Genomic DNA, 25,382 nt, shown 5'->3' with positions numbered 1-25,382 from the left:
AACACGAGATTCCAGAGGTTGAGGTGCCCGATATGGGTGATGAGACGATTGTGGAAGATACTGAATGGGAAGAGCAGCCGAATTGGAAGGAAGGTTGTGCTCAATGGTTCGTAAAGACGAAGAAACCGGCGGTCCCTAAAATGTTCAAAAAGAGTTACAATATTAAGGGATACGCTGAAGCAAAGAAAGGTATTATCTGCTGGATATATGATGAGCAGCTGCGGCTCTTCGTGATCAAAAGATATGATGGGATTCAGTACTTCAGGAGAACTTTGAGATCGTTAAACACACTGCCTGAATGTGAGGTTAAAGACTTAGCCAGATTGGGGTTGATAAATCGAAGTGACAATAACATGGCTAGAGTCATCGGAAAGATCGTATGGAAAGAGAGCATTAAGGAGAAGAAGTTTGAGCTACTGAAACCACAAAAGGGGAAACTTGTCGAAGACAAGGATAGAGGTTTGAGAGCTGATGGAAAGCCTTGGATGGTTATGAAGTATAGACCGATCCGGTGCCTTAAAGAAGTACCGATGAAGCTTATGCCCAAGGACGTGCTCAAAGACCTAAAATGGTGGTTCGTGGATTGTGAAACAGCGGAGGCGGTAATGGAAGATGAGGATGAACAAGAAGTGCTTAGGGTTTACGACCCGATGCATCTTGTTAATCTATCGCAAGCTGATCTGAAAATGCTCAACGAAAAGAAGATCTTCTACATTCCTGCCTGGAAGGATCAAGCAAGGAAATATCAAAGGGTGGTGTCGGTATGTGTTAGAGAAGGAGCGCACGCGTAAAGCTACAAGATTACAAGACTCAAGCTTTGAAGATCAAGATATGAAGCTACTGCCAAGGGGGAGTCTGATGGTACATGTATGTCAGTAGTTCATAGTCTAACGTTTGTAATCGAGTCTGTAATGTATTTATGTTTTTGATTATGTTTATGTTTATGTAACGAGCGAAATTGTCAACAAGTTCGCTCAGGCGAACTTGTTGAACAAGCGAAGTTGTGGACAACTTCGCCTGAGGCGAAGTTGTCGTGCTTATATAAACTGTTCACTGTAACAGTTTGTGTGAGTTCAAGAGTTCGTGAGTTCGAGGGTTAGCGAGTTACGTGTTTTACAAGTCAGTCTGTTATAGTGACCTCGTGTCACGTGTTCGTGTTATCAATATAACGTGTTTCGGTTATTGCTCGTGTGCTTGATTTATACGTATTCTACGCTCGTATCTAACTACGCAGGGATTCCGCACCTGCGCAGATAGCGACATCCCGTGTACGATCCTACCAGGAACCTACATAAACATAAAGAAACGCCAAATTGAAAGAGGTGTTAGTTTCTAGCAAAAGTATCGGTGAGGATGGCAGAAATGTAATAACCAGTCATACTCAAGCCTTATATTTGTTGATCACCCAAAAATAAAATAAAGCAAATAACAAGCGTTAGGATTCTGGACACTGTGAGTCTTTATGCAGCTTAATCATCTGGAAAGCATGAGTATTTCACTCGCTTTCAATAAGCAAACCCAAAGTCATTAAACTTGATCACCGCTGTACTTTGTACAATCTAAATTACTGACTTGATCAAAATCCGTTGTTAGTCATACAATTGTTCCTCCCTTGCGTGCGTCTTAATACCAATAAGAAACGGACCCCAGGGGATACAATGTATGTAAGCCGACAGATGGACTCGTGCATACTCACTCACAGTAAAGGAAACTTGATGCATTGCTCAAAATTTCAAAATTGGTATCAAAAATTTTGATCAACATTATAATGGTTTAAGTCAAGTGGGGGTGATTTGGCAAAAATCAAATTAAGCTTGAACCGAGATTAGGGATTGATAGTTTCTGATATTCTGTGCTTTAATTGAACAAATTAATCATATCACAAAAATACTTGAATGTGTGTTACTAGATTTATGCGGATAACAATACCAATGACCGACTTATCGCAGTCATAATATCACTGAAATATAAAACTGTGATGGAAGGGCAATTTGGTCAATATGATTCTCTGCTCAAACTCGACAAAAATACAAAAATATATTTAGTTTGATAAATCATTGAAAAACACAAAAAAAATATTGTCTATTTTTATGATTCGGATATTTTTTTTTTGTAAATACATTCTTTATTCTTTATTTTTTACAAAATCCCAAAAAGATTTTTCTTTCTTTCTTTTCAAAATAATTGTAAGTTATGTTTCGTAAAACTGAAACGTTTTTAAGGTATTTGATTGTCGGGATAAAAAGATTCTCGATAACCTAATTTCTATATTTTATTTAATTATTTAATTCATTTAATTATTTAATTTAAAATTAAATAAAAGATTTTTTAATTAGAATCTAATTCGTTATTTATGGATAACGAACTAGGTGATTCTTTAGCGAACTAGCTTCTGGTTCGCTCACCTAATTTGCTTCCGCACTCTGTAACGAACTATCCCTTTCGTTATGTATATTTAACGAATCAAACAACAAATCATGAAGTAATTCGCTAACCTTATGTAACGAATCACATAGCGATTCGCTAAACTAAAGTAACGAATCACATAGTGATTCGTTAACTTAATTCAGGCGAATTAGCTAATTCGCTAACTTTAATTTAAACAAATCGTTTGATTCGTGCAAGTTGCACCTTGGGAGGCGTGCAATTATATAAAAGGACAAGAAACCCAGCAGTTTTCTACAATGTTCTTCATCTCCCTTCACCTTATAGAAACTCTGTTCAAATTTTCTTTGAAATTCGACCTTCTCGTTTTGACATTTCAAGGATATATTTGAGTTTCTTAGGTATAGACGATTATTGCGATCTAATTTTCGTCAAAAATGGTTGTGATTTGATAGCAAAATTATTGATTTTTTAAGGGTTTAAGGGTTTCCGAGTCTTTAAACCTATTTATGTATAATTTATGTTAATAATTTGATGATTTAGCTGTCATTGTGAACGGAATGTGATTTTGATACCCTTGGTGGACTTCAATCATCATTTGATTGTTGTTTGCTGGGTTAATTATGATTACTTGTCATCGGTGGTTACAGTGGGTTCGTCTAACCTTGATATTTCAAGATGTTGAGTCTCAATCTCATCAATCTTAGTGTATTAGAGTGATTAAGAGTACAATGAGCACATTTTTATGATGATTCGACGATAGTTATGGTCTAATCATCCCCGGGTTCATATTGGTGACTATCTATGTTCATCCTAATTTTGACCTTGACTTTGTGAAGTCAGAGAACAAGTCTTAATTATCTTGACCATTCGTTAATCTTAGCGAATTGGGACACGAATCAGATATGGATTCTCTTAAAATATAACGAACTAGAGTTTAGTTCGTCAAAATTAAATAGTAATTCGCAATGTTCAGTTCGTTAAAGTATTTACTTGATAGCGAATCACCTGATTCGTTATCTTATTGTAACGAATCAGTGTGATTCCCAACGAATGACATTTATTAATTAACTTAATTTCAATATTCAATTAATTTAATTAAATAATTTAAAACGTCTAATACGCGTAAATATATTAATTATACATATCCTTTGATTACGTATATACACCATCTATAGATATGTTGATATATTTTGATATCTCTTCTCATATTCGATTTTCTTTATGCAGTAAAACATGGCTGATCAAGAACAACAAAATCAACCACCACCAGAACAACCTCCACAGGATCAACAAGATCAACAAGCTGAAGTGATCTTATTGCCGTTTGATAAAAAGCACAACTTTGTGCTTATGTTGATCATGATGTACCTGATTTGGAAACATTTGGAGATTTGTTGACTTTCTTACGACGATCAAAGATACACTATGCTATCACTGCTAGACCAAAGGTGTATCTAAGTATTATTAGACAATTTTGGAACACGGCTGCATATGTTGAAGAAAATCAGATCATCAGGGCTACAATCAATCAAACTCCAATTACAATTGATGTTGCAGTGATTTGCCAAGTACTTCACTTCGATGATAATGACGATTACCCGAGTGAATTTGACAGGTCATTAGTTAGAGGACTATTCACCGGTTTGCACTATAATGGAAATATTCTTAAGTCCATGTTGAATAAGAATGGGGTGTGTGCACCATACAAGTATCTGCTACACGTTTTACTTCATTGTATGAGTGGTCGTCGGGGTGGTTTTGATGAGTGTAGACTGAGTTTGCAGTCGGCCTTTGTTGCCTTGATTCTGAACAAGCCGTATAATTATTAAGAATTAGTATTTGATCATTTGAAGGAACAGGTTCAGCAAACTCTTCAGTCAAAGAAATTCTTGATGTACCCTCGCTTTTTACAGCTAATTATTCAAGATTTGATTCCGAATTTGGTGATTGATCGGACGTTGGTGAATGATGTACTTCATCAGGAACATATGACAGCAGATACCATTCATCGTATGTTAATTTATAGAAAGGAGAAGCCACTGGATAAACGGATGATTTGTCATATAATCAATCCGGATTATGTATGTCCTCCTAATGAGCGCTGGATCCACGACGATTCGGATTGCGAGCGTGAAGGGGGAGAAGGTGGGAAAGGTGATGGTGGAGATGATGATGGTGATAATGATAGGAATGATGGTGATGGTGGAGCTGGTGAACGAGCTCTTAAAGAACAACAAGATGCAGTCGATGCTGCTCTAGCTGCCACCATGAAAGCTCAGCTGGAAAGAAAAAGAAAGGGTAAAGCTGTAGCTACTGGTGAACCATCAAAGAAGCCCCGTGTGTCTACAGTATCTCCTACTACATCAATGAGACCTCCTCCTCCGCCAACAACTTCTCCTCCTCCTCCACCTCCGCCAAGTGATATCTCATTTATGAGAATTACTCGGCCTCAAGGACCTGTTCACCCATCCGTATACAACTTGCCACCAGGTCGTCAAACTGAAATGCTGCTAAATCTGCTACATCTTTATGAAAATCAAATGGCAGTTGTTAGGACATGAAATGTCACATGTATGTCCCCAGTTCTATCAGGTTGGTTGAACATGAAACCAACGATCGTGAAACCAAGTTAACGTACTGAAAATGTCAAACGAAGCTGATTCGATCGAATCAGTGACTGATTCGGTCGAACCAGATCTCATTCGATCGAACCAGATCTCATTCGATCGAATGAGTATCTCATTCGATCGAATGAGTCTTCGATATATAAACGTTACTTGGGGAATTTCACATGTAGCGAGAACATAATACACACTCACGAACCAGCAGCCTACAGAAACTCTCTCGATTGTTCTTCGTGTTCTTGGTCGTTTCCTCCAATCCTAGGCGTCAAACCCCTTTAGGAATCGTACCTACGTGCCCGTTGATCACCACCGAATCGCCGTGTTAGAGGATTCCGCACTCTAACACGTTGCCCCGTGAATCGTTGGGAAACCGAGTCCCGAATCGGTCCTACAAAGTGGCATCAGAGCTTAAGGTTCTTGATTCACGAAAGATTCGTGGTGATATTCGTGTTTTTCTCGTGAAAATCATATATTTTGCTTGAAAAATTTTCGAAAACTAGTGTTTTTGTTCTTGGTGTTCTTATCAAAAACTCATAAAAGTCATATATTTTGGTTTTTGATCTCAAGATTTGGTGTTAAAATTCCGGGTTTTATCAAGAACATTCATCGTGTTCTTCGTTTTTAATCGTTTGATCCATTTTTGTTTGGTTGGTTAATTGTTTAAGTGTTAATACACTTAAAAGAGTCATATTTTGCTTCCAAATCAACTTGGATTCGTGTTAGTGAATTTACAACCGAAAATCTGGTCAAATCTTCTAAGTTTGGAAATTCCATAAATCCCGATCGAACTAGTCGTAATTTTGGAACTCATTCGATCGAATAAGCTCTCTATTCGATCGAACCAGTTTGAATTTTGACCGAATCAGTTTTTCCCGCCGTGATTTGCGCCAAGTCCATTCGATCGAATAAGTTCATCCTTTCGATCGAACCTGCTTCCAGTCGATCGAACAAGTCTCAGATTCGATCCACCCATTCGATCTCTTTCTTATTCGACTGCCAGAACCCTTTCGATCGAACCAGATCCCATTCGATCGAACCTGTCACCTCATTCGATCGAACAAGATCGTATTCGATCGGATAAGCTTCAGAAGACAAAAACAGAGAATCAGTCAGACATTCGATTGAATCAACACGCATTCGATCGAATAAAGAATACATTCGATCGACTCAGAACACATTCGATTAAAAGATCAAAGATTAAAGCAAAGAAGCAAACATGTCTGCCAGTTCAAGTACAAACAAAAGGATCCAATCAATCCTTGAGAGTGATTCAGAATCTGGAAGTTTCAACAAGCCTCCAAAGTTGATGGCACTCAATGAGTTTACTACCTGGAAGACAAGATTCCAGATTCATATCACAGGTGTGAATCCTGGATTATGGGAAGCGGTTCAGACAACGTGGGTGCATCCTACAAACGATGATGGTGAAAGTCTGAGCTACTTTAGGCTGTCAGAAGAACAAAAGATAGCCTTTGATGCTGAGAAGAAAACCTTCTCCTTACTGTCTCAAGCTCTCTCCAGCGATCTCTTCCATCAGTTTAACCAGTTCACAACAGCATCAACTCTTTGGAACGCACTGGTAGAACGATGCGAAGGATCTGAGTCACTTAAAGAAATTCATGCACGGGAGCTAAAGCGTGAATTTGATTTGTTTAGTCCAGAATCCGGAGAAGACATTGAATCGTTGCTGTCAAGATTCTATCATCTTATGTCAGAGCTAAAGTCCTATAATGTCAAAACAACAGGGACTGAAAAGGTTAGATGTCTCGCTCAAGGACTCCCAACAAGCTGGAACACCTTCCTGACTGTGATGAGAAGAAGTCATCAATTGGAGACGATTCTTCTTTCTGACTTTATAAAAGAAATCAGACAGGAAGACGCTGAATTAAGAGCATCCTCCAGGAAACCCAGAGCAACATCTGACAAGTCGCTGTACATGTCAAAATCACCAATGTCAGATTCAAATGGCCATGCTCCAATAAAGACTGCGTTTGTCTCCTCAATGTCAAATCAATCAAAGGGGACCGAAACGAGATCTTCTGCACCACCAACATCAAATTCCGGAAATTCAAGTTCTAACTCCGAACCCAAGTCAACTGAAAAGGCAACGTTAAACACTGAAGGCTTGGGAAAGGTAACGGTGGAAGTTGCCAAAGAACATATGGCAACGTTAGGCACAATAATTGAATCATACAGCTTAATGGTGGCTGGTAAACTTGGCAACAGTCATCTGGACAGCGATGACTATGAACAGCTAGATGAAGACGATATGGAACGCATCGACATAATGTGGGCACTTGGCAGCGCGTTCCGTAGGGCTAGAAAGTGGGATAAGAAAACAGGCCAAGCTCTTTCAATCAACAATAAATCCAAGTTTGGTTTTGATAAAACAAAAGTTAAATGCTACAACTGTGGCGAACTTGGTCATTTTGCCAAGGAGTGCTCTAAACCAAAGAGGGAAGGTCACCAATATCCCTTCCGAACTACTTCAACTTCATCTACTCCTGCTGCAGCCGCTGCAAATGTCAACAATGAGAGACAACTGGTCCCTCAGAATCAAACAGCAGCGAACAATGCCAACATCAACAATGAAACTGCTCTTGCTGTTCAAAGTGATGAAGGCGAGTCCTGGAACTTCAGCATTAACATGGCTGACATCACCATTGTGGATCAAGACTCAGAATCTGGGTCTGATAATTCCTCAACTGATGAAGAATACATTGTCGAGGAGCCAGCTACTGAAGTAAATGAAGGAGAGCATGAAGCTGAAGTGTCATCAGTGGAGATTATGGAGGATCAAGAAAAAGAGTCAAATGTTCCTCAATCATCTCCAAGTTCAATAATTCCTGCAGAAGCTGCTACTGTTGAAGAAGTCAACAAGGTACTGTCAAAAGCAAAGTCTGCATCTTTTCTGGAAAGAGCAGGGAATCTTTACTTTGCGTTCATGGCAGAGACGTCAAATGATGCCAAGGTAAGTTCTAACCCTACTACTCCCAAACCAGAAAATACCAAATGTTTAAAATGTGAAATGTCTGAACAAGAAATTCAGTCTCTGAAAGAGAGAATTGAAGATCTCGAGGCTTATAAACAAGCAGCCTCAAGATCTTTAATTGAACTGACTGACGCTCTTGCTCAAAACAAGGCTTGGAAGCAGAAATAGTCTGCTTTTAAAGAAAAAGTTGATAGCCTTAAGCGTCAGAACAAGGAATTGGAGATATGTGTTCTAAATCAACAAGACTCTATCAATTTTCATATCAATAAAAATAATGTCTTGAAAAAGGAAATGGAGAACACAAAAACTGATCTGGAATCATTGACTTTCAAGTTAAAAAGTTACTCCAATTCCTCTTATTTGCTAGAACACATTATCCCCGAGTTCCGGTGCAAAAAGGAAAGAGGTGTGGGATATCACAATGTCCCACCCCCAGTGCTGAACCAATTTGTGAGCACACCAGGAGCTGTGCCAGACGATGACTCAAATGTTAAAACACCCGAGGACACAGAACAAATTTCAAAGTCCAAGAGTAAAGAAGTCATTGACCCGGCTCCTGAGACCAAGCCAAAACCAAATGTTGTTGCCACAGACTTAGGTTCCACAACTAAGTCAGGCCCATCCACATCTAAATCAAAGGCAACAACAACTAATGTCAAATCTGAGAAAGTGCATGGAACATAGTACCCAGTTTGTCAAGGAGGGTAACTTTAATGAAAAACATAATTTTCCAAAACCACCTCCCAGACAAACGTCACCCCAAAATGTCAAATCCAAGGGGTACTATGGTAACAAACAACACTAAAGTCATTACTCTCCACCACGTCAAAGGGGGAGAAACTACTGTTTCTCATGTGGAGAGGTTAGCCATATAGCAAGATTTTGCTACAAGTATCCGGATCCTAGATATGTCAAGTCATCTCCTATGAGGCGACCGACCGTTGACATTCAAAGTCAAACTCGGTCTCACACCCCGCGGTCGGTTTCTCCTAGGAAACCTCAGCCAACCTCACCACACAGATCACCGAATCCCTCAAACCCAAGTGTTTCCACTTCAACAAGTGAAAGTCAGTCTTCAACCAGCTATGTCAAACATGTTGAGAAGAAGACTGACAGTTGGAAACAAAAGAAAAACAACACTGTTGATAACAATGTCAAACCAGAAAACAGTGTTAATGAGGGTAAATGGATTGAACTGTTAATTCGTGATGATAATGGAAAACCCAAGACCATTAAGGCTTGGGTTTCCAATGATATTTAAACCTTTTGCTTTTTGTGTGCAGGTTGCTCTTTATGATCCAAGATTCAACATGTGGATCATCGACTCAGGAGCTTCCAGGCACATGACTGGAAACATGAATCTCCTATCCAGTGTCAGACAGATAAAAGGAGGTGCAGTTTCCTTTGCAGGAACTCAAGGTGGTTACATCACGGCCCAAGGAATAGTTTCAAATGGGCGAATTTCGTTTGATAAGGTTAATTTCATCAAGGAGTTGGAGAACAACCTGTTGTCGATAAGTCAAATCTGCGACAAGGGTTTCAAAGTTATGTTTGATGACCGAGACTGCCACATCTTGGCGATGGAATTCACCATTCCTGAAGACAAGGTTTTAATGTCAGCCGCACGCCAGAGTGATCTCTACATTCTGGATATGGCTAAGGCAGGGTCATCGTCTCCAACGGCGACATGTTTTGTGTCCAAGGCATCCGAACGTGATACTGTCATATGGCATAAACGGATGGGACACATTAATGTCAGGAACATGAACAAGCTTGTGCACAACAGGCTAGTTGAGGGAGTTAATCTGAGAAGTTTCCGTCTCCCTGATTCGTGTGTGCAGTGCAAAGCGGGAAAGCAAGTAAAAAGGTCCCACAAGTCTAAGAGTTTCCACTCGATTGATATTCCATTGGAACTCCTTCATATGGATCTTTTTGGCCCAATAAGCGTCAAAAGTATCTCTGGGCACTCATACTGTCTAGTGGTTACTGATGAATATTCGAGATTCTCTTGGGTATTTTTCTTAAAAGCAAAGTCTGAGACATTTGGGTGTATAAATCTGCTGGTTACAACTATTGAGGCACAGTACAATCTGAAGGTTCGGAGAATGCGTTCAGATAACGGGACAGAGTTTAAGAATGCGAATGTTGAAAACTTCTGCAAAGAAAGAGGTATTGTTCAGGAGTTCAGTGCCCCGTACGTTCCACAAATGAACGGGGTTGCTGAAAGGAAAAATCGAACGTTAATCGAGACAGCTAGAACAATGTTAGCAGACTCAGTGTTGCCTGTCACGTTTTGGAGTGAGGCAATTGCCAACGCCTGTTTCACATTGAATCGGGTAGGCATTGTCAAGCGCCACGGCAAGACAAGCTTCGAGCTTCTTCAACGACGGAGGCCTAACTTAGAGCACCTGGAACCATTTGGAGCTCTTTGCACGTTACTTAAAAGGCAAGTCGATAATAAGTTCGAGGAGAAGATCATCAACGGCTATTTTCTGGGTTACAGCGTACCTCTCAAAAGGGTCTTCAACAGATCAACAAAATTAGTTGAAGAATGGTACCATGTCGACGTTCAACGCTACACAGAACCAGCCAAGGGGTCAGGAGAAGACTGGTTGTTTGATTTTGACAAATTGTTCAAGTCATTCAATCTGTATGAGGTTGCTATTCAAATGATGTATGAGGCGCAAAATGCACCTCCTGATGAATCACAGCAATCTTCACCTCATCCTGGTCCATCATCGTCTTCCTCCACAGAGTCTAGCGAGCAAGTTCAAGAGTCATCCGAATCTGAATCTGAAGATGAATCTCCAGCAGATGATGTACAATCGGCACCGACACAGGTTACTCCGCAACCTTCATCGTCAAATCAAGAAGCGCCAAATGCAGATCAGCCTCTAACCTCTACTTCAGAGGCACCATTCGCTCCAGTTCCTGAGCCGAACTTAACTAACTTGGAACAAAATGTTGTCGTTCCTGACAATCCGGTGGTTAGGACTGAACGTGATCATCCACAAGACAACATTATAGGGGACATTCAACAGGGTGTCAAAACACGTCGACAGCTGAATTTTGGCCTCTATACTGAAATGATGGAGTCAGGATCAGTTGCGCTAAATGCCCATGAATGTTTCTTAGCACAAGAAGAACCACGCAGCATCACCGATGCGCTGAAAGACGCTAACTGGGTCTCAGCCATGCAAGAAGAATTATTGCAGTACATGAGACTTGGTGTATGGAAGCTGGTGGATCTCCCCAAAGGACAGAAGAAAATTGGCACTAAGTGGGTACTCAAATGTAAACGCGACGATCGTGGAGTGATTGTTCGCAACAAAGCCCGCCTGGTGGTCCAAGGGTTTAGGCAAATCGAAGGCCTAGACTACAATGAGGTGTATGCTCCGGTTGCGCGTTTGGAGGCAATCCGGATGTTCTTGGCGTATGCGTCTTTCAAGAGATTCAAAGTATATCAGATGGACGTCAAGAGTGCCTTTTTGTACGGTCACATCGAAGAGACCGTATATGTGGCACAACCTCCAGGTTTTGAAGACCCAAATCACAAGGATAATGCCTTCCTGCTCAACAAAGCTTTATACGGTCTTCACCAAGCCCCGAGAGCTTGGTACAAGGAACTATCCAAACACCTTCTGAACAACGGGTTTAGAAGAGGAACGATCGACTGCACGTTATTTACAAAGGAGAAAGAAGGAGATCTCATTATGGTACAAGTGTACGTGGACGACATCATCTTCGGGTCCACGAATAAAACACTATGCAAGGAGTTTGAACAAGTGATGCAAGAAAAATTTGGAATGAGCTCCATGGGTGAGATGAAGTTCTTCTTAGGACTTCAGGTTGATCAAACAGACTCCGGTGTCTTCATTCACCAGACTAAATACGTCAATGACATCTTGAAACGGTTCGAGATGTTGAGTTCCTCTTCTCAGGGAACTCCGTTAGTGGTTAATCACGGGATTAATCCTGACGAGAAGGGTGAATTGATCAATCCAACTCACTATAGAGGGATCATCGGATCTCTAATGTACCTGACTGCTTCTCGGCCGGACATAATGTTTGCTACGTGTCTCTGTGCACGTTACCAGTCAAAGCCGAAGGTCTCCCATCTTATTGCAGTCAAAAGAATTTTGCGGTATTTGAAGGGTACTCCAGATTGGGGTCTTTGGTATCCTCACGATGATAACTTTGATCTACATGCGTATAGTGATTCGGACTATGGTGGTTGTAAACTCGATTACAAATCAACAACAGCAGGATGTCAGTTCTTTGGAAGTCGTTTAGTAACGTGGCAATGCAAAAAGCAGACATCAGTTTCCACTTCAACAGCTGAGGCGGAATATATTGCGGCTGCCAGTTGCTGTTCTCAAGTTATTTGGATTCAGCAACAGATGCGTGACTACGATATTGAATGTTCTACTACTCCTATATATCTTGATAATTCTGCTGCTATTTCAATTACCAAAAATCCTGTCCAATTTAGCAAAACGAAGCACATCGAAATTCGATATCACTTCCTTCGTGACTGTTACGAAAAGAAGTTAATCGATGTGGTAAAAATCCCCACTCAGGAACAACGCGCTGATCTCTTCACTAAAGCATTTGACAAACCACGGTTTTTATATTTGCTAGAGATCAACGGCGTTAAACGTCAATAAGATGATGTTCCTGAAGATATCATTTAAATTGTTTTTCATTTGTTCTTTTCTTAAAAATTTGAAAAATCCAAAAAGATTTTGTTTTTATAATTTTTAGGGGGAGAAAGGTTTCAAGAAAAACCAAAAACAATATAAAATACAAAAACCCAAAAACATCAAAAATTTTAAAATTTTGAGAAGTTGATCTTGTTACAAGAAAGATGATTGTACACAGACGCTATCATACTGAGACATCAAAAAGATTTTTATTTCTGTATAGCTTATTCTCATTTTCCTTATATTAATAAAAAAAAAAAAAAAAAAAAACCGTCACTATCGCTTAGAATTATGTCGGTTGCTTCAGTTTGAAGGACATATCTTCGGATATGTTTTGGTCCTCATTTTTACCTGTATAGTATGAGGATAGCCATTAACCAGATGACTGAAAGTGACCGGGGCGGTTTATGATGGGTTTTTATTCTTTCGCTGAAAAATAGTCGTTCATACTTAGTTAGAAGGACACATACTCGTATGTGGTCGGTCCAGCTGATCCATTGGATCGTCAGGATAGCCGTTTACCTGAAGACTTTGACTTGATCGGGGCGAAATAATTTAAATTTTTTTTTATCCAAAAACATTCATATATTCAGAAAATGAGAAATGGTATCCAACCGTTGGGAAGTGATGGCACACTGACAGTAGCATGATGTTAAAAAGATATAAAGTGAAAAATTGGTCATGCATAGTACTAATGTGATATATTGGTAGGCTTATCTTACTGAATTGAGTCTGGATTTGACCTATCTAAATCATTTAGATTGTCAGCTATGGGTGTACATCTAAGATAAATTGACGGACGTCACTGTCTAAAGACCAATATCAATTGAGGATATGTCTTATCACGCGTACACGAATTACCATCGGCACAAATTGGTTCCCCCAAAAGCTAAATTCTTAAAGAATGTTAGATCTTCGTGTTGCAGGTCTGCTTTCATCGAAAGTCCCTTCTAAATCATATGCTTTAAACGTTGATTAAGGAGGAGTATTAAATATTTTATACTTCACCGGCTTTGGAATGATCTCCCTCTGTGATACGTAAGTATCGACCTGGACAGCGCTCTTCCATGCTGTGATATCTAAAGTTATTATCTCCCTCTGTGATACGTAAGTATCGACCTGGACAGCGCTGATAACTTGGATATCTGTATTAAATATCTTATGCTCCACCGGTTTTGGATTGATCTCCCTCTGTGATACGTAAGTATCGACCTGGACAGCGCTCTTCCATACTGGTATATCTAAAGTTATTATCTCCCTCTGTGATACGTAAGTATCGACCTGGACAGCGCTGATAACTTGGATATCTCCTGAAAAAAAAATAAAATAAATGATTTTGGGACAAGTAGATGAATACCGAACACGTATGTGAAAACATGATAAAATCATCAAGTTGCTAATTAAATTCGCAAGAATGTGAAAAGCAACAATATTTGATGAAAAGCGAACAAAAGGGATCCTATAAGCTTATGGTCGTTTGTCAAAAATAAGATGCGCCGATTTGACTGTTCAATATGTTGTGAGGTCCTACATGAGTCAACCAAAATATGGTGGGATACATAGCTGTGATCACAAGCAATTATCAAATGGTCATTGACAGACGAGAGGATGTTTGTTTAAGTTTAAATGGACAAATATACCCATAATCGCATCGGTAATATGTATCGACCAAAAAGAAATTATATTGAACTTACTGAGTGCTACAATGTCAGTACTGATCCCATGTTCGGATCTTTCTCACAAAAGGAATGCTCATTATGTCAAGTTTAATATTATATACTCTCTTATTAAGAAAAATCAAAAACATGTGAAAAATCTCGAAAAGTCTCAGTGGATAGTCAAATAAGTCTGTATGATTTCTTATTATAGATCCTTCTCAACCAAAAATATTGTACTTTAAATTTTGTACAGTTGCTTATTTCAGTTTGAATATTATAAAAAAAAAAAAAAAAAAAGATTTTTATTCTGAGTTATTTTTATTTTTATTCTGCTTTATTGTTGATGAGAAATCATCCGGTGACAGGTAGTCTGATCCCTGTCCCTCCCTGTAAATACTTAAAAAAAAAAAAAAAAAAAAAAAAAAAAGGATTTTATTTCTATTTATTTTTTCATTTTATTTAGTTCTGTTTGTTTGAAAATCGATGAGAAATCATCGTGACAGGTAGTCTGATCCCTGTCTATTCCTACTAAATGTTTATCCAGTGTGTAGGAATGAAAGAAAACTTCATGCAGGTTGCTAAATGCTTATCTGCGCAACCGACTGTGCATGAAAGAAAGAAGAAGTGACAAGAAAACCCAAAGATGGTTGTGCCTGATATTTTTCCGTGTGTTTACTAATGTCTTATGATCTATATGTTCTGTAGGAACTAAGCTCTCATTATCGGAAAATGTCTAAGAAAACTAACCAAGTATCAAAAGTTTATGTTTTCTTGCAGGTTCAAAGGCACCACGATCGATGGCAGGGAATAAAAAGTTTAAAAGTTTATTTTTTTCAATGTTTTTCCCTCATTCGATCGAATATGTGGCTATTCGATCGAGTAAGTCGATCGAATGAGCCGATTCGATCGAGTCAGTTGTTGTGAGAATGAGAGGTGTTGCGAGCGACTTATTCGATCGAATAGACTCTCATTCGATCGATTGGTCCAATCGAACAAGTCCATTCGATCGAATGAATCCAGAAATAGTATAAATACTCAGACTCATTCGATCGGTCAGAATTATTCGAAAAATTTTACAGAAATTTTCTCTCAAAATTGTTTTCGCGAACCCCTCGTTTTGATCCATTCATCTTATTCGATTTTTCACGTACATCACTAAAATGTAAGATTTTTTGGATTTTAACCGTGTTTTGATCAAGTTTTTGGTCGTTTTTGTTCTCGGAATCGGAAATTATAACGAAACACATATTAAACTGTTTTTAACCGTTTAAGTCTTGTAGTTTTATGTTGATACATGTTCATAAACCTCAACCGATTTTATCTATATGTTGGGTATCTTTAAACGATCGAAAAGGTCGATCTGGATTCTGCACATTCTGGGCTGATGTTTGAATGAGTCGAATCAGTCTATTCGGTCGAACGAGTCTCTTGTTCGATCGAATGAGACTTATTCGATCAGTAGTTCGATCGAATCAGAGGTCAAAGATGATATCTATCTCATTCGACTGTCTGTGATCGAACTAGATCTCACTCGATCGAATGAGTAGCTCACTCGATCGAATGAGTAGCTCATTCGATCGAATCATTGCTCATTCGATTGAACCAGTCCAGAAAGTTTGAAAATGTTAAACGCATTCAGTCTTTTCGATATCTGTTCGTTCTAACACGTTTATGTTTGCAGATAAAATGGCTGAAGTTGCAGAAGTTTTCGTTCCCTTCAAAACATCAATCAAGCACAACATTGTAGCCTTTCTCGACGAAAAATTAAGCCATGGGAAAGACTTTGCAACAATGATCAAATTCCTGAAACGGTCCAGGATTCACGGACCTATCTCAAGGGTAGTAGAACCCATCATGTCAGTTCAACAGGAATTCTGGAGGAATGCCTCGCACGACAAAACTGTTGTGCCGTCGGTAATTCGCTCCACGGTTAGAGGGCACGAAATTATTGTATCTGCCCAAATCCTCAGGGAAGTCTGTGGGTTTGTTGATGCTGATTCAGATCCTACTGGGTTACATCCTGCTGGAACCAGAGGATGTTTTGCAAGAATGAAGTACGACGGTGACCTGAATGCCGGTCTACTCCATAAAGCCAATCTATGTCCAGAGTTCAAATATCTGGCACACGTGGTGATGCACTGCTTAGGGCCTCAAAGAACAAGTTTTGACAAATTGAGGGAAAGCATGCAGTTCACAATGGCTGCATTAGTGATGAACCGCCCCTACAACTTCTCGCAGATGACCTTCAGCCATATGCTGGAAAATCTGACAATAAAACAAGGGGCGGGCGAGAAGTTTCTACAGTACCCGAGATTTGTGCAAATGATCGTCGATAGTCAAGCTCCGGGTCTACTGAAAGAAAATGAGGGTGATGTGGTGAAACTGGACCACATGAAGAACGAAACCCTCAACCGTTTAAAATCTTACAAGGACCGCCCCACAAGACCACCACACAAACGGTGTTTTGGGCACGTGGCAAATCCGTCTTACAAGGCTCCTCCGAAGAGGAAGTGGAGGAATGCCGCCAGTGATTCAGACGTCGAGAACTTACCTTATCAGAAAACCAGCGACGAATCTGACACTGAGGAGGAAGAGGTACCGGCAGACACCAGAACAGATGCCGAAAAAGAGGCTGATTCATTCTTTAACGTTGAGGTTCTGGATGCTGGTGATGAAGCAAGTGCATCAGATGTGCACTTTGCTGGTGAGGTTAGGGCCGAGGATGTTGCGGGCGAAGAAAGGCCTGCGAAGAGGCAAAAGAAGAAGGTTACTAGGAAGTATCGGAGTTTATTTTCTGATCTCCCACGACCTCCAACGTTACAATCAGTTGGGACTTCGTCTGCTGCTCCTCCCGTTCAACAAGCACCGCCACCAACACAGCAACCAACACCGCAATCAGCACCACAACCGACTACTCAACCTCAACCAGAAATGTCAATACCTCCTCAGGTTGCAACAGAATTAGCTGATCTTCACAAGGCTATGATGAAGATGTTCATGTTCAAGACTGAGCAAGAAGAGCTGAATAGACGGCAAGAAGAACAAAATCGACTGAAAGATGAGCAGATTGCCAAACTTCAAGCCGAAAACGACATGCACAGAATTGAAAACACTCAGCTGAATGCGATTGTCGCCGAACAGGGCTCTTCTATCAAGGAACTACGAGAGTCGAATCTAAGCCTTGAGGCGAAAGTAACAGAATTGAAAGGAGATGTTCTACGTTTGGAATGTCCAACAAATGTTGATGTGGACACAGACGAACTTGACTCTTCAGATGATGGAGGTGAAGGTACTAAAGAGTGAGTTTAGTGAATGTAGTGAGGATTTAAATGTTAAATCTTGTTAAATGATGATTTTTGTATAAACTCAGTTTCATATGTAATGATATTGTATTTAATGTTTATGATATTACATATGTTTACTTAACATTGTTGTTACATTGTGTTTGTTTAATCAAACAGGTGATGATGATCCGTTTAATGTCCAAGCGCTGCAATCAAAAACAGCAGCAGAATTTTTCACGTTTCTACTGGAGAATCCAAATGAGCAGCGAAACTTTGCAAGTGGACAATTGGAAGAAGGTGAAATTTCTCATAACTTCACAGAAGAAGAATTGGAACAAATGTTTGAGTTATCCAACGTAGAAACAGGCAAGTATCTGGCTTTGCCTCCAACAGAACAAACGTCTTCTTCTGCTGCTACACCTGATTCATCATCATCTACGGCCACTGATCCCTCACACGTCGATCCCTCTCAATTTGATGACGTTGAAATGGAAGACTTGTCAAAGGAAGAGTATCCTGAATACTATACGTCTCAAAATGACGATCTTCCTAACTCTGCAAGTTTCTTCCAAAATGTAACAGAGGAGGAAATACAGAAAAAGGCTGAAGAAAGGTCAAACAATATGGAACAGCCTTCTGAAGCAGATCAAGCCGAATTTTTAGAGAAAACCGAGGAATGCAAGAAAGCATTCAATGCTATTCTTGAGAAGATAAGATCCAGACGACAAGCGAAGCCGACCATTCCTCATACAACTTCATATAAGATGAAGGGTCGCAGAACTTCAGGAGAAATTATCGCTTGGGCATGTCTGAAGGATCTTAACTGCGTAGCTGTCAAGAGAGAAAGGGGGGGTTGAATACTTTCAACGTATTACTGATTTGAAGACCCTTCCTACTCATGACCTGAACCGTCTGAATTATCTTGATCTGCTATACGCCAACTCATCTCCATTTGCCACGTATTATCAGAATGTGTTGCGAAAAGAGTACAACACAAAATGGAAGATGATCACACCACAAAGGCCGAAAAGATATCTAAGCAAAAAGGAGATCGATCCGATCACCAACAGGCCAAAAGTTATTTTGAAGTACATGCCACCACTCACAATGAAGAAGATTCCTCTTAGAAAGATGAAGCAGGACTTCTACAAATCATTCAGGCATTGGTACTATGATGGAAGACTGCATGAGGCAGTTATTGTGCTCAATGACTATGGAAATTGGAGCACAATTCGTATCTTTGATCCAATGTGGCTCACAAATTTGTCACGGGAGGATGTCTATACGTTGTACAAGACAGAGATTCTTTACGCTCCCGAAGATATAGAGCAAGCGTTAACGTACAGAAATGTCATTAGGATTTTCTTTGCCTATGACATACATGCAGGATCAAATTGGAAAGAACAACAGAAGAAGTATGCCCAAGAAACTGAAGATTAATTGTCATGTTTATCGTTTATCTTGTTTCTTGTTGTAATTCAAAGTTAAATCTTCTGGTTGTAATTGTTTTGAATTGAATGAAATATGATTTGGAATATTGTGATAGATTATGCTTTAATGTCAATTTTACAAATCTAATACAATTGTGCTTAAATGTTAATCCAAAATTCCAATTGACAGCGTCTCGGGATATGCGGAACCTATGGAAAGTCTGACTGACTGTACCATTTGATCAAGAGAGAACTCCATGAAGAAAGGAGTTTGTGGATGCAACGTATGCACCACTAGTTTTGACAAAAGAGAGAGTGAGATAACTCCAAGGGGGAGTTACGGTCGAGCAAGAGAACTCGATTGGTTCAAGCAAATAGAACTGGCTCCAAGGGGGAGTTTGTTAGGACATGAAATGTCACATGTATGTCCCCAGTTCTATCAGGTTGGTTGAACATGAAACCAACGATCGTGAAACCAAGTTAACGTACTGAAAATGTCAAACGAAGCTGATTCGATCGAATCAGTGACTGATTCGATCGAACCAGATCTCATTCGATCGAACCAGATCTCATTAGATCGAATGAGTATCTCATTCGATCGAATGAGTCTTCGATATATAAACGTTACTTGGGGAATTTCACATGTAGCGAGAACATAATACACACTCACGAACCAGCAGCCTACAGAAACTCTCTATTGGTCTTCGTGTTCTTGGTCATTTCCTCCAATCCTAGGCGTCAAACCCCTTTAGGAATCGTACCTACGTGCCCGTTGATCACCACCGAATCGCCGTGTTAGAGGATTCCGCACTCTAACACGTTGCCCCGTGAATCGTTGGGAAAACGAGTCCCGAATCGGTCCTACAGCAGTTGACCGTCAAAATCAAGAACAACTCATGGAGAATCAACGCCGAATGATGAGTTATATTTCTTTCTGTCAGAAGAAGACTAAATCGTTGCGTGCGATTGTTGAGTCTTAGGGGGTGAAGTTAAAAGAATAAGAAGAGTTGATTTTACAATTAACTTGTAAAGAAGATGCCCTCAAGAAACTCAAGAATGACGACGATGATCCTGACGAATCTGGTGCAGGAGGTGAGCCTAAAAAATCGCATGGTTCATCCTCTGGTGCAGGTGTTAGTGGCGGTGATGATTCGAGCAAACAAATTATTATTTATCAAGATCCAACAGCTGCCAAGCCAATTGAAATGATTGCAGCTAACACAGTGATATTTGTTGATGGATCTGGGGTGGTGAAGAGTGTGGTGAATACGGACGAGATACAGGTTGGTGAGTTTATAGAAAGATCCTTGACACGGGAGCAGATTTCAATACTACTTGGGCTGAATGATGATCAGCTAAATGCTTTAGAAGCTGAGCCCGATGTTGAGGTGGAGAATGAGGAAGGTTTGGAGGTTGATCCGTCACTTCAGATGAATACGGACTTTATTTATGAGAACGAGGATGTAGAAATGGAGGATGTGACTGCTGATGAGTTCCCGGACTTGTATCAACACACGAACGTTGATCAAGGTGCTCCGGTATTTCATGTAGAAGTATTTAAAAAGACTGAGGATGAATTGGAAAAGGTTATGCAGCGAACAGTACCCTCACTCAAAGAAGTGACTGATGAGGACGTAGAAAGATGGTTCAAACATCATAAAGTGGGTAAAATTATCAGTGCTTATTGTTATGTAGATCAAGAAAGAAAATATACTGCTGCTGCTTGGGTTAAGGCTAATCAGGTGACTACCTTCAAGACCGTTTCTAAGGTACATGGTGATATTGTCTCCTGGCTCTATGATTCTGACCTTGAAGTATGTATAGTCAAGTGGGAAAAGGATGTCCAGTATTATGAGAAGATAATGGATGTTCTATCATTGCCGCGGTGGGATGTTCGTACCCTCGCGAGACGTCCATTTATCAATCGTGGGGGTTACCGAACAGCTGAGTGGTTTCACCAACACTTACTGTTCGAGGTCAATCATGGCTTCAAATTCTTCAAGCCCCAGGTCCCAAGACATAAGCGCATTAACGAGATTGATCCAAGGACCGGCTGGAAGAAACTTGTCTTGAATGTGAAGCCGCCAAAGATGATGAAAAAGGTTCCTATGAAGACGATGCCTCAACATATGCATCTCTCTTTCAACCGCTGGTACTATGACAATCGTACTGGCGAGGCCGTCATTGTTCTTGGAAGTGGACTGAAGACTGAACTCATTAAGATAATCGACCCGATGTGGTTGGTTAATTTATCAGAGACAGACAATGATGTGCTACACAGGAAGCAGATTTTGGTCGAGCGCCAAGAAGATTACGACCTGCCTATGCAATTCCAACGAGTCGTTCGTGTGTGTCATGAACATGGAATTCATAGTTGCAGAGACTGGTAGTCAAAGTGCTTCAAATAAGTTAAAGACAAAGAGCTCAAGACGAGGGGGTGTCTGTTAGTGCACGGTTTTGCGTCTAGAGTCTTTGTATTTATCGTTAACGTTTTTGTTTATTAATTAATGTAATAATTAATTTATTTAATAGTTAGTTCGTTAAGTTATAGTCTAGTTCGCTAGGGGATATTAGCGAACTAGACATTAAATGTATTCCCTCCTGATTCGTTAGGGGATGTTAACGAATCAGGGGGTGTTTTGCTATGTTAATGTATGAAACGAAGGAGAGGTTGGTTCGCTAGGGGATGTTAGCGAACCAGATCACCTTCTATATATAGTGAACTCCTGTTCACGTTTTTTTAGAGAAGTTTGGAGATTAATTAACGAATTGCTGTCCAATCTCTCTCTCAAGCTTCACTCTAATATTATACAAACACTACTACTAATATATTGATAATAGATATACATACATAACACCTAATCAATTGTAATCATGAGCTAGATCTAGTACTAATCGGATATTCACAGATCTAAGATATGTTATTGTTATTGATTGGTATTCCGGGATCAAACAAACCTGCTTGAATATTCACTTTGCATTTGCTACAACAAACAATGATAATATTGCCTTTAGTACATGTTCATTCTTGACTAGTACCTTCTTCATACCAGTTTGTACCAACAACAACGTTTTCCAACATACCATATCCTGTTTGTGCAGCAAACAAAACCCTAATTCTTTCAGATCGAAAAAGTAGTTCCGAAATCTGAAAAGAATCGATGAGCAATATCCAGGTCATCTCGAACTAAATAAAAGAAATATATCTTCAATCATATCCACAACCTTTTCAGATCTGGAAATCATCAAATGAACAGAGTTGCCCCAAAACGAGCCAAATAACACTGTTACATCAGATCTGGACCATTCTGACCAAATAAACATGAAATTGATGTTGGATCTCCAAACGAGTCATCAACCCAAACATCAATCCATATACTTTTCTCCAAATCATCAAATAATTTCAAAAACTCCAAAAATAAGTTCAACGAACTTCATCATTTAACGTCCATGGTGGATTCAAGAGCGAAATGAATCAGTTCAGCGGTTAGTCTGAACGATTCGGTAACCCCGCTCTGATACCAATTGTGAAAACCGTAGCCCCGGTGCGGAAGCGTGAATAATCGGTATTAACGGTGGAGCTCGGATCTAGGGCTAGGATCGAATCGTATTCACTATTCACTCTTGAAAGATGTTTGGATGGATGAGGTGTATTGGGAGAGAGCCTGATTTGATTAACAATCAATAATAGGATGAACAATTGTAATCAAAACACAAACAAGATAGAAATGGTAGTATGATAATATTAGTCGAATGATTCTCATAAAGATGAATAACTCATACATACATACACTCATACATACAATCGATTAAGAAATATCAGCCACCACCAGGAGAGCTCATCCTGGAGGAGGAGACTCTCTCAAAGGGATAAAACCCTAAATCTCACACATACACAATACACTCACTCATACTAGACAAATGAATAAAGCATCTATTAATACTAGTCTAGCATGTCTTGGTCTTCAAGCCATCCACCCTGGGTTGAGACCAAAAAATATATTTTTCACCCACATATTAATTCGATGCGTCGGTCTAAAATATAAGTCCCAACAGGTTTTATCATTTGTTAGGTTCAACACTTATTTTGTTATTCTCTCTTAAAGTGTAATCGATTTTGTATTGTGGGATTAAGTACCCGACGTTTATATACGTGTGCTTTAAATCTTTTGTTTATGTTCCTTTCATCTATTTCTTGAGTCATCACGTGCTTGGATTTCGCCCAATCATGTGTTTATTTTATATTGCATTGTAGTGATCCATATTCGGGACTTACAAGTGGTATCAGAGACTATAGACCTATTCTAGGCTCGGTTGCGATATCAACGAATTCAAGAAACGAATTTTTGGACTTTTCAAGGTGTTAAAACAAAGTTTTGTGCTGTTTTTGCTTGGTTGATCGTTGAAGTATGCTGGAAACCGTAGAACATGAAGAACTAAATTCATCGTGCTATTAGGATTTTCAATTGGAATTATGAAAAAAATTTGCTCAAATCTTTTCAAAAAATTCAAAGATATCAAACTCCTTTGTTTATCAAAATTTTGATTATTGGTCAAGTCAAACTGGGTTCTTGGTAAAACATAGTTCTCGGCGACAAAGGATCTCGGATTAAGTTCTCGGTTTAGCATTGTGTTTTCGTCTTGGGTCTGGGTTTTCAGTTAAATTCAATGTTTCTATGTGTTATTAGTTCTCGGTTAAGGTTTCTCTACCATATCTTCTCGTCTCACTGTGCTTTTAGCTAAAAGGCGTGTTTTCGGCTAAAAAGTGGATTCTCGGTTAAGATGGAATCAAAGGATGACACATTTGGCACCAACATTCATCAGGATCTTGATTCCGTGATGGTAACCACCATTCGTGTTCCTTTTCTGTTATTTTGCTAATGGGTACAACGAGTGGAAGTACAGGTTTGAAAGATACATGAAGGTAAAAGACTCCAAAGGTTGAAGAAGCATTATGAGAGGTCCAGCTGCGGTGACCTATACGTTGGACGATGATGAGAGGATTGTGGCTCCCAAACCATAAAATAAATTCACTGATGAAGCTTTTGCTCTGGTAGTAGATGATGAGAGAGCCTTTTCTACTCTCACTCTATTACTATCCCATGATATTTCTATTGATCTTCGAGATGCAAAGTCGTCTAAAGAGCTATGGGAAACCATAATAGATACTGTTGACGGGAATGAGGGTATACAGCAGAGTAGACGACATCTGCTGAAGCTAGAGTTCAATATGTTCAACCATGTCTTGGGTGAATCTCTTTTTGCTCAACTACAAAGATTTACCAACATCGTGACCAATATGAGATATGCTAAGATTGAGCTAACCCTTCTTGTGGCCAACCTAAAGTTGTTGAATTCCCTTTCTCAAAGTTGGGATTTGAATGTGGCATTGATCAAGAAAACAAAGGACTTGACTAAACTAACAATAATTAGATGTAAGTTGTGATTAAGTCTGTAGAAACACGATTCTATTGAGCTTCAATAGATTAATTGATCAATTCATAGTGATCTAATCAATCGGATCTAGTTATATGAGGGTCAAGTTATTCTATAAAGGCTAACAAAAATGAGAAGAGTAAGAAACCATAAATAATTGACATGTGTCAAGTGGGGGACTAAAAGAAAAATGATATAAAAGTAATAGTACATATTTTCTCTCTCCACATGCAAGTCACATGTTAATACCCCCATCATATTAGAACGTCTATAACTTTTTCGTATGATATTTTTTTTAAAAAAAATTTCATCACAATAATAAACGTTTTTTATCTTTAATATGAGTATGATTTTGTTATATAAAATTTAAAACAAAAATTACGTCATTGTGCATTTTCGCACGTCATTGTTTATTTTCCCTTATCATTGTGTCTTTTTTCATCATTGTATCTTTCAACTCATCATTATGATTTTTTTTAAATACCATAACACCGTTGGGTAATAATAATATGTAAAAATAATGATAAATAAAATAATATTTTCAAATATATAAAACACAAGGATGAATACATGTTACACAATAACTTGAAACGTAAAACAAAATGGTGAATGCGTATAACACAATGACCTAAAACGTAAGACACAACGATGAATACATATAACACAATTACTTGAAACGTAAAACACAATGGATACAACATATTACACAATCACTTGAACGTAATATACAATGAACGTAATACTATTTTTCTCAAATTAAGTGAACGCCATATGTCAATCCGAATAAACGACAATGAACGTATTACACAATGACTAAAACATAGTTACGAACAAAAAGACACAATGATTTAATCTTTGTTTTATTTT

General features: G+C 39.2%; 1 long non-coding RNA gene across 1 annotated transcript in view; it reads right to left on the bottom strand.

The window, feature by feature from the left end:
* Positions 1-22,676, bottom strand: part of LOC143608463 (uncharacterized) — a 43,037-nt gene extending 20,361 nt beyond the window's left edge. The window contains exons 1-2 of the long non-coding RNA XR_013149261.1: positions 22,305-22,676; positions 22,038-22,169 (exon numbers count right to left, since the gene is read on the bottom strand). This is a non-coding gene — a long non-coding RNA (uncharacterized LOC143608463). The remainder of the gene's footprint in view (positions 1-22,037; positions 22,170-22,304) is intronic.
* Positions 22,677-25,382: the final 2,706 nt, after the last annotated feature.

The sequence above is a fragment of the Bidens hawaiensis genome, unplaced genomic scaffold (assembly GCF_021521415.1).
Source record: "Bidens hawaiensis isolate Kalapana, Puna unplaced genomic scaffold, B.hawaiensis_p1.1 tig00419374_1, whole genome shotgun sequence".
NCBI lineage: Eukaryota > Viridiplantae > Streptophyta > Magnoliopsida > Asterales > Asteraceae > Bidens > Bidens hawaiensis.
Note: the sequence above shows the minus strand (reverse complement) of the source record. Positions and strands in the feature narration are given on the sequence as shown.